Consider the following 13,543-nt stretch of genomic DNA (forward strand, 5'->3'; position numbering starts at 1 on the left):
TCTCTCTCCCCCTCCCCTGCTCATGCTCTGTCTCTGTCTCAAAAATAAATAAAAATGTTTAAAAAAATGAAAAAGCGCAAAGTTGGGAACACCTGGATGACTCACTTGGTTGAGCATCTGACTCTTGATTTCAGCTCAGGTCATGATTCCAGGCTTGTGGGATTAAGCCCTGTATCAGGATCTACACTGATCATGGAGCCTGCTTAAGATTCTCTCTCTCTCAGGATGTGGAGGAACGGGAATCCTCTTGCACTGTTGGTGGGAATGCAAATTGGTGCAGCTGCTCTGGAAAGCAGTGTGGAGGTTCCCCAGAAAATTAAAAATAGACCTACCCTATGACCCAGAAATAGCACTGCTACGAATTTACCCAAGGGATACAGGAGTACTGATGCATAGGGGCACTTGTACCCCAATGTTTATAGTAGCACTCTCAACAATAGCCAAATTGTGGAAAAAGCCTAAATGTCCATCAACTGATGAATGGATAAAGAAATTGTGGTTTATATACACAATGGAGTACTACGTGGCAATGAGAAAAAATGAAATATGGCCTTTTGTCGCAACATGGATGGAACTGGAGAGTGTGATGCTAAGTGAAATAAGCCATACAGAGAAAGACAGATCCCATATGGTTTCACTCTTAGGTGGATCCTGAGAAACTTAACAGAAACCCATGGGGGAGGGGAAGGAAAAAAGTAAAAGGAAAAAAAAAAAAAGAGGTTAGAGTGGGAGAGAGCCAAAGCAGAAGAGACTGTTAAAAACTGAGAACAAACTGAGGGTTGATGGGGGGTGGGAGGGAGGGGAGGGTGGGTGATGGGTATTGAGGAGGGCACCTTTTGGGATGAGCACTGGGTGTTGTATGGAAACCAATTTGACAATAAACTTCATATATTGAAAAAAAAATGAAAAAAAAAATAAAAAGATTCTCTCTCTCTCTCTCTCACTCTCAATTCTCTCTATCTCTCCCTCCCTCCCCCGTCTCCCTCTCCCCCATCACCTGCTCACGCTTTCTCTCTTTCTAAAATAAAGAAAGAAAAAGAACAAAGTTGGACAACTGACAGTGTCTAGCTCCAAGACTTACTATAAGGCTACAGTAAGACAGTGTGGTATTGGCAAAAGACTAGACAAATAGATCAGTGACACAGAATAGAGGGTCCAGAAATAGACCCATATAAATATAGGCAACTCATCTTTGGCAAAGGAACAAAAACAATACAATGGGGCAAAGATAGTTTCTTCAACAAATGGTGCCAGAACAACTGGTCATTCACACGCAGAAAAGAATCTAGACACAGACATTATACCCATCACAAAAATTAACCTAAAATGGATAATAGACCCAAATAGAAAGTATGAAGCTATAAAATTCCTGGAGGACAACAGAGGAGAGAATCTCAATGACCTTAGGTGTGGCAATGACTTTTTTGATACATCAAAGGCATGATCCATAAAAGACTTGATAAGTTGTCAGCAGTCATGTTGACTCTGTTTCCCTGTATCAAATATATTCTTCTCCCTATGTTCCAAGATGATAAAGAGTCCGTGGGCAGGGAGCAGGAATTTGGCTTTTGTTCTACTTAACTCTTTCCCTTGCTCTGTACAAGAGCAGAGCTAGACCTAACTGCTAAGCCACAAGGTGATAGAGTATCTCAGGAGAGATTCTCCTTGTTTCTTTGTCTTTTGGACAAGCCACTCTTCAACCCACAAAAGAAAGACGTTTTAACCCTTAGTTTCTTTTTTTGTCTCATAAATTCTCTTGCATAATATCTTCATTGGAGTATACATTTGGTCCTTCTTTTCTCCTCCATTTGTCTCTGCAGAGAGAGAGGTTCTGTAAAGTGGGGGAGAACAAGGGGAGTCCATTGAGTGCCTCCCAGCTGCAGCTGGTCTCCTCTAAAATACCTCAAATTAGTATGCTACTATGAGGATTGATTTCTATTCTAGGACTCCCAATCTAATCTACATTAGAAATGTCTAATTTTCCTACTGGCATTTGTCCCTTTCTTTTTCTGATTTGCATTTAAAAGGACCCTCACCTTAACTGCACGTAGCTCTGCTTAAGCTACCTGACTAACTGAAGCTAGGATTTAAGTGTTTTTCCTTAATGCTCAAGTTTATTCTCTGATGATGGAATGGGAGGATGTATAGCCTCATTTTATGCCACCACACTGGTCTTTTGGTTGTTTTACAAACTTATAAGCAGACAAGACCACAGGTAATGGCTTGAGATAAGGAGAAGGGAGTTATTGGAAGACTTTTAGGAAGCTTACGGAGTAAGGGAGCTGGGAGACTCAGACTTGGAAATGGGCAAGAATCAAAGGGCTGTGGAGGGCATTAGGAACCCTGGCACTTATTGTAAAGCAGGATAGTGAGGAGGGCATGCCATACCTTCAGTGCACATCTTCCAGAGTTTTCTGTTGTTTCTGACACTGGCTTAACAGTCTGAGCCCAAGAAAGAGCATCTGATAACTAAGTTTGGGTCACATACCTGGCCCCTGTCCCTATTGAGTTAAAGAGGGCAAGGATCTGTTTCCTTCAGCTTCAGTAATGGAATGTGGTCACTAGGAATTACTTTCCCACCAAAATTACACACAGTCTGGATGTATGCATTTCAAAAGGAAATTTGGATGCTCTCAGGGCTGTCAAAACAAAACAAATGCCAACTAGAACTGTGTTTTCAAATGGACTAGTTGAAATGTAGGAGAAAGGGCTTGAGAAGTGAGGATGAGAGGAAATAGGGAAGAGGGTAAAAACAATGGGAGTAGTTAGAAGAGCAGGAAACATTTCACTCAAGAAAAAATATTTTTTGGCAATAGGTACATCAGCGTATAAGTCATCATGGCTTTTTTTGTGTCCATAACATGATCTTTAAAGCTCTCTGAAAGCGCAGAGTATGGGAAGCACATCTTGGTGACGTAGAAGTATGGTCACCCTCTTTCACCACCAGAGGGTGCTTTCTGTGTAAATAGTATGCTGTGGATTCTGGGGATATTCCCAAACACCCACTGTTTACAAAGTGCTTTTATGTAACAATCACTCAAGAAATATTGAGTTGCTATTGGAGATGAGAAATGTAAGCCCAGATGAGAGACACCTAACCAACCCATACAGATATGGAGGCCAAGGTTTCCTAATAACATCTCTGGCTTGGGCACAAGGACCTTGTAGAAATTAGAAGGGGAATTCAACCTAAGATGGAACTACCAAAGAGGTAGAGAGGCTTGAGAAAGCACAGTGCTTTCTAGGAATCACAAGTGGTGGGATGGGAATGTAGAGAGGGAGAGTATTTTTTTTTTTTTAACGTTTTATTTATTTTTGAGACAGAGACAGAGCATGAACGGGGGAGGGGCAGAGAGAGAGGGAGACACAGAATCGGAAGCAGGCTCCAGGCTCTGAGCCATCAGCCCAGAGCCCGATGCGGGGCTCGAACTCACGGACCGCGAGATCGTGACCTGAGCTGAAGTCGGACGCTTAACCGACTGAGCCACCCAGGCGCCCCGAGAGGGAGAGTATTAAAGATAAAGGTAACAGGATAAACAAAGGTGTCCAAAATGTGTGCATAAGTTTAGATTCAACTATGGCTATTTAATTGTTTAGCTTGTTATCTGACTCATCTCAATTTTGCATCCCATGACCAGAACTTGAGCAAATGAACTGTTTTGAATAATTACTCTGAATCTGTCCCTTGGAATTTCCACTGCTTTCCTTAGCCAGTTCTTGTTCTCCAGCTTCCTCATTTTTCCATGCTTTATTTTTTTGTGCTAGAGCTGTATTAGAAGGAACTCATTGCAAAACAAGTGTTGTATTCAAATACACAGAACCTCAAATGCTTATGGAACACCTACACTGTATATATAGAAGAATAAGAAAAAATCTATACCCTATAGTACTGATGCATTCATTCTGCTTGTATCTTATTCAGTGGTTCAAGCAATTATTATTGTGTCCATATGGTATGTCAAATACTGTGTTAGCACTTTACATCTGTTCTCTCATTTAACATGGAGTTGCATGATTCCCATTTTACTGATGATGAAACTAAGACTCAGAGAAATTAAGTCTTGCACAAGGTTTTCAGAATAGAAAATTAAAGGCCTAAGACTTAATTTTCCATTAAATATTACCATGTCTGGCTTCTTTATATCATGCAGGCCTCTGTTCGAATGTAATCTCAGAGAATACTTTCCAAATAGCTGCCTCACTCTGTGTTCAATTGTCCTGGCTTATTTTTCATTGTAGTACTTACTATTACATTATTTAAATTTTGTCATTTGTATCTCCCACTAGACTCTGATTCCTGTGAGTTTGAGCTCTTGGCTATATTACTTACTGTTTATTATAACACTATGCATAATACAGCCTGGCACATAATAAGGAGCTGAGCAAATTTTTGTTGAAGGATTGACTCTCAAACCCAAACTCAGCCACTATTCTATGTGGTGTTTCTAATAGGTTAAGAAGATTTCATTTTTTTTAATTTTTTTTTTTTAACGTTTATTTATTTTTGAGACAGAGAGAGACAGAGCATGAACGGGGGAGGGGCAGAGAGAGAGGGAGACACAGAATCAGAAGCAGGCTCCAGGTTCTGAGCCATCAGCCCAGATCCCGACGCGGGGCTCGAACTCAGGGACCGTGAGATCGTGACCTGGGCCGAAGTCAGACGTCTAACCGACTGAGCCACCCAGGCGCCCCAAGAAGATTTCATTTTTAAATGCCCTGATACCAAAGAGTGTGATGCACAGAGCTTGTGAATGCAACGTGCCAAATAATATGTAAACTGCTGGTCCATACTTTTTTAAAATTAGAGTTTAATTTGCATGTAGTAAGATAAATCTTAAGCATGTATGTATTTTTTTAGAAAAATTCCATTTTAATTAAACTGTACAGTCTGAATTATTTCCTCTGACACTGAGGTTAAAAATAGAAATCAATTTCTGCAACCTTCCAAAGCAGCCTTTGAAATGTCAAGGTTTTAAAAATTATTTTATAGCATGAATTTACATATAAATACAAACTGTTCAATGTATTAACTTAGCAATCAATGAGCTTCCATCATGGAGAATATCTGGTACTGGGACAGGCCAGGGCAGAATTCAATTACTGCTGCCTTAGTGGAAGACTTTTCAGCCTTCTCAGCAGTTCGTGGGGTGACAGGTCTACAGTCCCTTCTTCACCACTCGGGCTGTCACTGCTGTTGGTACTCTCAGAACTACTGCTCTTCTCCGAATTTTTATTCTTTTGCTTGACTTTGTATTTGTGCTTCTGGTGTTTCTTTTTCTTCTCTTTCCTCCATCTGTGCTCTTTCTTGGTCTTCTGTTTTTCTTTTTTCTTTTTTTTTTTTTTTATGTTTCTCTTTCTGAGGCACCTCAAGTTTCTGATGAACATTGGGCCAGAAGATGGGACGTAGTTGTGGGCTGAACACTTCTCTTTCATCTATCTGCATCTTTTGTATCAGAAAGGAAGATGCGGGCTCCTGGAGGGCTGCCAGCTCACTAGCATGTGCCATGGATTATGTTTCCATTCAGTCAGTCTCTTGGGAGCTTTTGAAGTCAGCCTCCCTGGTACCCGCCTGATCATCCTCATTGTCGCCTTGCTCATCCTAAGAGGATGAGGACTTCTCATCGGAGGAGCTGGCAAAGATGGCCTTAAATAAGTCCATGGATGGGCGGCTCCCTTCTCCTTCAGTCTGTGAATCCACACCTTTGCTTACATTCTTATTTGAGAGTGATTCCATCACATGCTCTTCCTCTTTGATTACTAAAGAGCTGGACTCTTGTTTAGGTGGACCAACTTTTGATCTAGCCAAACTTAAAAATTCACTAATGGGATCTTTTTTCTTTTCTTGTTTAGATGTATCCCATCTTGATGGTTTTTGTGATTTGTCGGGACCTCAGTGTTGCGGCCCTTTTTCACTTGCTGCTTGAGTTGTAGGTGAGGAAGTGGTCTCTGGGAGTGTCAGAAAGTTGAAGACTGAGAATTTGTCACATTTCACTCTTGGTAAGCCAACCAAAGTTGAATCTGGATAAGGGTCAGGGACATGAAACCTCATACACAGAAGCTTGTCAGGATGCCACTCAGATGTGTCTCGGGTAAGCTTCCCGAATGGCTTCAGCTTCACAGCTGACTGCTTGTCATTGACATCATTCTCTTGGTCTTGAGGGACTTCCACTTGATCTGAATCGTCCTCCTCCTTGGCATGCATGAACCTGGAGGACAAGGTCAAATGGGAAGACACATACAGCAGGGCTGCCCAAGCAAACTTATCCCGCTCGTGGCCTCGCTCCCATTCTGTCATACTGGGGTTCAGACAACGTTCCAGGGCATCTTTCTGGAAGATTCCTATTTATTAAATTAGATTCCCATTTCCTATTTACTAAAAACTCTTCTTATAGTTTTTGTTTTTCTGGATCTTCACGAAAGGTTTGAAGTTGCTGGCTCTTGTGGCGGCTGTCCTACCACTCAATGCCATGTGCCATGAGCAGGGCCCAACATCCAGAGAGGAGGGCTGGGGTCTGTTGCTTGAGGCCTTCTGGGCCAGACTCCTGGCCTTGAGTTGAGCTGCTTTAAGGTCAGTTACATGCTTCATTTCTTTGATTCTCTCTTTATCTTTTTGGGACAGAAACTCTAACACTGAAGTAGATGAACCTTGAATGGGTGTTTCTCCCAGCAACTCCACCCACTTGGAGGCATTCAGTTGGTGCCTACTGTGTGTCCCTGGGTTAAGCATTGGCTTTCCAGCTGACTCTGACAATACCTGAATTAAGTGGGTGTTCTCTAAGGTTTCAGCTACCACAGGTCTGAAATAATGTACCGGTTGATAGTCTTTTGGCGATTCAAGTGGTGGGGAAGTGTTTTTAGAAGATAAAGGTTTAGAAGCCAAGGAAAATCCATCCAAAATTTTGCTAATGTATCGAAGATCTTTCTTTGATTCTTTCTGACTTCTATACTGCCTGGGTGCTGTCCAGCCATAGAGTCCATCTCCAGGCTCCTCATCTTTCAAAATGGTGTCATATTTGGATAAAGTTTCTGTGGCATAGATGTCATCATCTTCCTCTTCCCAGGGCACCAACACCAAAAGCCTGGCCTGAAATTCCCAGTTTTCTTCCTTTATTCACTCCAGTCTCTCCAAGGAGATTGCTGGCTCCCTCAGGTCCCGCACTGAAAAGATTAAAATGTTTTCCCGAGGTTCCAAACAATGCTTGGTGGGGATCCAGGCCCTTGTAAGCCAATCCATGCACGTTATCTTTAGGTGTGAAATCCACAGGTGTGATGTCTTTGGGTGCAGAGGTCACATTTTCAGGCACATAGTCATTGTCTTCATCCTCAGATACTTCAGAGCCTCCAGGGGGTAATGCACAGCCATAGATTTTTACTCCAGGATCAGGTATTTGTCAGTGAGGTCTTCTCTTTACTCGAGAGCCAATTCCTTGTCCTTCCTTCCAACCCATTTTTCTTAGCAATTCAAAACCAGTACATAATTTTGTTGGTGTTATGAGGTCATCAAGCAGAGTAGCTCCAGGAATAGGGGAGTAGCAGTTGCTAACTGCCTGGCCTTTTCTCATATTCTATCTTTGGTTTCGGAAGCAAAATCATCCATGGTGACAATCGCTTTAGGTGCTATCCCAAATTCAGTAAGATCCTCTTCATCTATAAAGTCTTCAGGATCAAGAACAGATTTGTCTGCTCTGTTCTGTCATGAAGACATGAAGGAAGAGGGCGTCCATCCTTCTTTTGAGCCAACAATGTTGAAGTACCCAGCAGAGAAACCTCCGCTAAAGGCCCCATGAAACTGTTTATACCTTCCTTTTTCATCTCTGACAGTCTGATCCTGAAGAGGAATTGGTTTCTTTGGTCTTTCACCTTGTAGCGGCTCCAGGTCCATCCCATAGCTGACCAAGTCCTCTTCGCTGTCACTGCCCAGCACCACCATCCTGCTCCCTTCTTCAGCATGTGTGTATTTTTACAGATGTTATATGCTTGTGTAACCACTACGCAGGTCAAGATACAGAACATCTTTAGCCCCTGAGGGAAGTCTCTTTTATTACCTCCCAGTTGATATCCCATCTCCCAGAGGTAACTTTTTTGACTACTGTCACATAAATTAGTTTGCTGGTTCTTGAGTTTTATATAAATGTAATCTGTAGGTTGTACTTTTGCATTTATAATCTTTTAGATAAATGCAAATCATCTTTTGGATAATATTTTGGAGATTTATCTATGTTGTATATTTCAGTAGTTTATTCTTTTTTTATTATTGTGTCATGTTCCATTGTATGAATATACCACAATTTGTTTATCCATTTATTTATTTATTTTTTTAGAGAGAGGGTGAGTGTGAGTGTGAGAGGGGCAGAAAAAGAAGGAGAGAGAGGGAGAATCCCAGGCAAATTCCATGCTGTCAGCACAGAGCCCAACATGGGGCTTGATCTCATGAATTGTGAAATCATGACCTAAGCCAAAATCAAGAGTTGGACACTTAACCGACTAAGCCACCCAGTTGCCCCCCATTTACCTTAAAAAAAATTTTTTTTTAATATTTATTTATTTTGGAGACACAGAGAGCGTGAGTGGAGGAGGGGCAGAGAAAGAGGGAGACACAGAATCTGAAACAGGCTCCAGGCTCTGAGCTGTCAGCACAGAACCCAATGCAGGGCTCAAACCCATGAACCATGAGATCATGACCTGAGCCGAAGCCACTCAACCAACTGAGCCACCCAGACGCGCCCCCCCACCCCCCATTTACCTTTTGATGGATGATGTTCAGAATATTGCTAGTTTTTGACTATTAGAAATAAAGCTGCTATAAACATTCCTGAACAAATTTTTATAGACACACACACTCAATATGTTATTTTGGGGAGGATATACTTAGAAGTGGAATTGCTGCATTATAAGGTACATGTATGTTTAGTTTCCTTTTTTACCTTTTGTATATCATGGATACAATCCTTTATCAGATGTATCAGACATACAGACTACAAACATATTCTCTCAGTTTGTAATTTGCCTATTCAATTTCCTGATGTGTTTTGATAATAGAAGTTCTGAGTTTAATGAAGTCAAATTTATCAACTTTGTCTTTTAAAGTTAGCACTTTTTTTTTGTCATGTTTAAGGAATCTTTGCCTACCCCAAAGTTGTGAAATTACTTTCCTTTGTTTTCTTCTAGAGATTTATTTTTACATTAAGGTCTGTGATCCACCTTGAATTAATTTTTGGGTTTGATGTAAGGTAGGGTTTACTGTTTTTTCTGTATGAATTTGTAATTTTTGAAGCACCATCTAATGAAAAAGACTATTATTTCCCTGCCGAATTGTACTGATACTTTTGTTATAAACCAAGTGAGTCTGTATGTAGAGGTGCATTTATAGACTCTGATTTGTTACATTGGTGTTTGTCTATCCTTGTACCAACACACCAGTCTTAATTGTGCAAGTCTTGAATTCTGATAGTATAAGTCTTCCAACTTTTTCGTCTTTAAGATTGTCATGGCTATTTTAGGTTCTTTGTATTTCCATATAAACCTGAGACTCAGCCTGTCAGTATCCACCAAATATTCCTGCTGGACTTTTGATTGGGTTTGCACTGAATCTACACATCAAATTGGGAGAAACTGACATCACAATATTCATGCTTTTGATTCATAAACATGATAGATAGCTCTGCATTTATTTAGGTCATTTTTAATTACTCTCTATAGTATGAACTTGCAATATTTTATAGTTTTCAATATTAGCCTTATGTAATTTTTCTTAAATTTTTTCCCAGATATTTTTATTCTGCTGTAAGGGATATTTTTAAAAATTAAATTTTCTGATTGTTTTTTGCTGGTATATAGAAATATGATTTTTTAAAATGTGTTGACCTTATATCTAGAGAGCTTATCAATAAGCTTCACTTATTGATTCTAGTAGTTGATGTATTTTTGGATTTCTGCCTTTACAATCATATACATATAATATAAATATTCTTTGCAATCATATATATGATATAAACATATATCTTACAATATATAAATGAAAAACATCTTACTTTTGTTTTGAATGTTATGCCTTTTGTTTCCCTTTCTGATTTTATAGCACTGTCTAGGGCCTTTAGCACAATGGTGAATACATGGTTGTGGATATCCTCATCCTGTCTTTGACCCTGGGGAGAAAGCTGTGCCTATTTCACCGTTGCTAATGATGTAGCTATAGGGTTTATTAGTAGGTAATCTTTTTAAGATCAAGGATGTTTTCTTCATTTCTACTTTGTTGATTTTTTTTCTAAAATCATGAAAAGTATATTTGGTTTTATCAAATGTGCTTTCTTCACCTATTCTAATGATTGTACTTTCTCACCATTTTTTTATTCTGTTAATGTTAATCACACTGATGGAATTTTTAAATGTTAAACTATCCTTTTATTTCTGGAATAAGCCACTCTTGCTTAAGATGTATCATGAGTTTTTTTTTTTTTTTTTTTTATCCCTGGAATCCTATTTATTGATATTTATAAAGGATTTTTACATCCATAGTCAAAGGAGATACTGTCCCCCCACTCCCAAGGGAGATGCTGGCTTATAATTGTTCTTTTTGTAATTTTTCTTTTTCTGTTTTTAGGTTTTGGTATCAATGTTTTGCTGCTTTTAAAAACTGAGCTTAGAAGTGTTCCCTCTTTTTTTTCTGTTCTCTGGAAGAGATTGTGTAAATTTGGTATTATTTCTGCTGTAAATATTTGGAAGAATTCACCATTAAAGCCAGGTGGGCCTGGTATTTTCTTTTCTTCTTTAAAATTTTTAATTACAGTATAGTTAGCATACAGTGTTATATTAATTTCAGGTATACAATATTGTGATTCAGTAATACATTACACAATGCTTATCATGATAAGTGGACCTTTAATCCCCATCACTTATTTCACCCATCTCTCCACTAACCTCCCCTCTGGAAACCATCAGTTTGTTCTCTGTAGTTAAGAGTCTGCATTTTTTTTTTTGACATTTTAAGTTTTTATTTTAATTCCAGTTAGTTAATACACAGTGAAATATTAGTTTCAGGTGTGCAGATAAGTGATTCTACACTTACATATAACACCTGGTACTCATCACAACAAGTGCACTCCTTAATCTCCATCACCAGTTTCACACATCCCCCTACCCATCTCCCCTCTGATAATCATCAGATTGTTCTTTATAATTAAGAGTCTATTTCTTGGTTTCTCTCTCTCTTCTTCCCCCTCCTTGCTCATTTGTTTTGTTTCTTAAATTATACATATGAGTGAAATCATATGGTATTTGTCTTTTGTTGACTAACTTATTTTGCTTAACATTATACTCTCTAGCTCCTTCCATGTCATTACAAATGGCAAGATTTCATTTTTTTTTATAGCTGAGTAATATCCCAGTGTGTGTGTGTGTGTACATATATGTATATATATATACACACACACACACACCACATCCTCTTCACCCATTCATCTATAGATGGACACTTGGGCTGCTTCCATAATTTGCCTATTGTTGATAATGCTGCTATTGTAGAGGTGCATGTATCCCTTTGGATTAGTGTTTTTGTATTCCTTGGGTAAATACTCAGTAGTGCAATTGCTGGATCATAGGGTCATTTATTTTTGAGAGAGACAGAGAGACAGAGTGCAAGCTGGGGAGGGGCACAGAGAGAGGGAGACACAGAATCTGAAGCAGGCTCCAGGCTCCGAGCTGTCCGTACAGAGCACAATGTGGGCCTCTAACTCATGAACCATGAGATCACGACCAGAAGCTGAAGTTAGACACTCAACTGACTGAGTCACCCAGGTGCTCTGAATTTTTTTTTTCTTTTAGCACTTTGAATATATTGGCCCATTACATTTTGGCCTCCTAAGTTTCTGATGAGAAATTTGCTAATAATCTCATTGGGAATCCCTTGGATATGATGTGTCACTTCTCTCTTGCTACCTTCAAGATTCTTTGTCTTTGTCTTTCAAAAGTTTGCTTATATTGTGTCTCAATGTGAATCTCTTCTTTTTTTAATTAATTAATTAATTTTTAATTTACATCCAAGTTAGTTAGCATTTAGTGCAATAATGATTTCAGGAGTAGATTCCAGTAATTCATCTCCCAGGTATAACACCCAGTGCTCATCCCAACAAGGGTCTTCCTTAATGCCCCTTACCCATTTGGACCATCTCTCCCACAGCCCTTCCAGCAACCCTCGGTTTGTTCTCTGTATTTAAGAGTCTCTTATGTTTTGTCCCCTCCCTGTTTTTATATTATTTTCACTCCCCTTCCCTTATGTTCATCTGTTTTGTATCTTAAATTCCACATATGAGTGAAGTCATATGATATTTGTCTTTCTCTGACTGACTTATTTCGCTTAGCATAATACCCTCTAGTTCCATCCATGTTGTTGCAAATGGCAAGATTTCATTCTTTTTGATTGCCAAGTAATATTCCAAGTAATATATATATATATATATATATATATATATATATATACACCACATCTTCTTTATCCATTCATCTGTCGATGGACATTTGGGCTCTTTCCATATTTTGGCTATTGTTTATAGCACTGCTATAAACACTGGGATGCATGTGCCCCTTCGAAACAGCACACCTGTATCCCTTAGATATATACTTAGTAGTGTGATTGCTGGGTCATAGTGTAGTAGTGTGAGTCTCTTCCAAGATGTTTATATTCATGTCTTTCATCAAATTTGGGACATTCTCAGCCATTATTTTTCAAATCTTCTCTCTTCCCTTTTTTCTGTTTCATTTCATTCTTAGACTCCCACAATGCATATGTCAGTTGGCCTGAAGGTGTCCAAAAGGTCACAGGCTCATTTTACTTTCCTTTCATCTTTTTCTTTCTGTCTCTCACACTCAATAATGTCTATTGTTCTATCTTCAAGTTCCCTTTTCTTTCTTCTGCCTATTTAAAGCTATTGTTGAATTCCTCTAGTGAATTTTTCATTTCAGTTACTGTATGTTTCAGCTTCAGAATTTCTTTTTGATTTCTTTTTAGGTTTTCTGTATCTTTGTTGATATTCCCATTTTGTTCATGTATTATTTTATTGACTTTCTCCATGTCTTTCTTTAGTTTTTAGGGTATCTTTAAGGCTCTTATTTTAAAGTCTTTGTCTAGTAGATCTGTCATCAGGTCTTTTCATGGACAGTTTCTGTTGATTTATTTTTTTCCTTCACTGGGACATATTTTCCTGTTTCTTTATATTCTTTATATGTGAGTTTTGTTGTTGAAAATTGGACGTTTGACTCTAACAACATGATAACTCTGGAAATCAGATACTCCTTATCAAGGTTTGCTGTTTTTTGTTTTTGTGTGTAGTGTTTCTTTCTTTTTTTGGAGTGTTGAAGGCTGTTTCTGTGCTGAGGATCAACCTAAGGAGCTAACTTAAGGTCTTCTTAGGTCTTTTCTGAGCCTTTGTTTTTCCGTAGGCATGTGTAGTGACCTTCTGATTTCTTCCATACATGCAGTTGCTTTTGAATGTCCTAGTCTTTAATGTTGGCTGTCAACAGGAGAACAAGAGAAAAATGAAGGGGGAAG

At 39.0% G+C, this 13,543-nt stretch overlaps 1 pseudogene; it reads right to left on the reverse strand.

Annotated features, from left to right (window-relative positions):
- Nucleotides 1–4,470: 4,470 nt before the first annotated feature.
- On the reverse strand, nt 4,471–7,930 carry LOC125938044 (G patch domain-containing protein 1-like; annotated as a pseudogene).
- Between the last annotated feature and the right edge of the window lie 5,613 nt (nt 7,931–13,543).

Source organism: Panthera uncia, chromosome D1 (assembly GCF_023721935.1).
Source record: "Panthera uncia isolate 11264 chromosome D1, Puncia_PCG_1.0, whole genome shotgun sequence".
Taxonomy (NCBI): domain Eukaryota; kingdom Metazoa; phylum Chordata; class Mammalia; order Carnivora; family Felidae; genus Panthera; species Panthera uncia.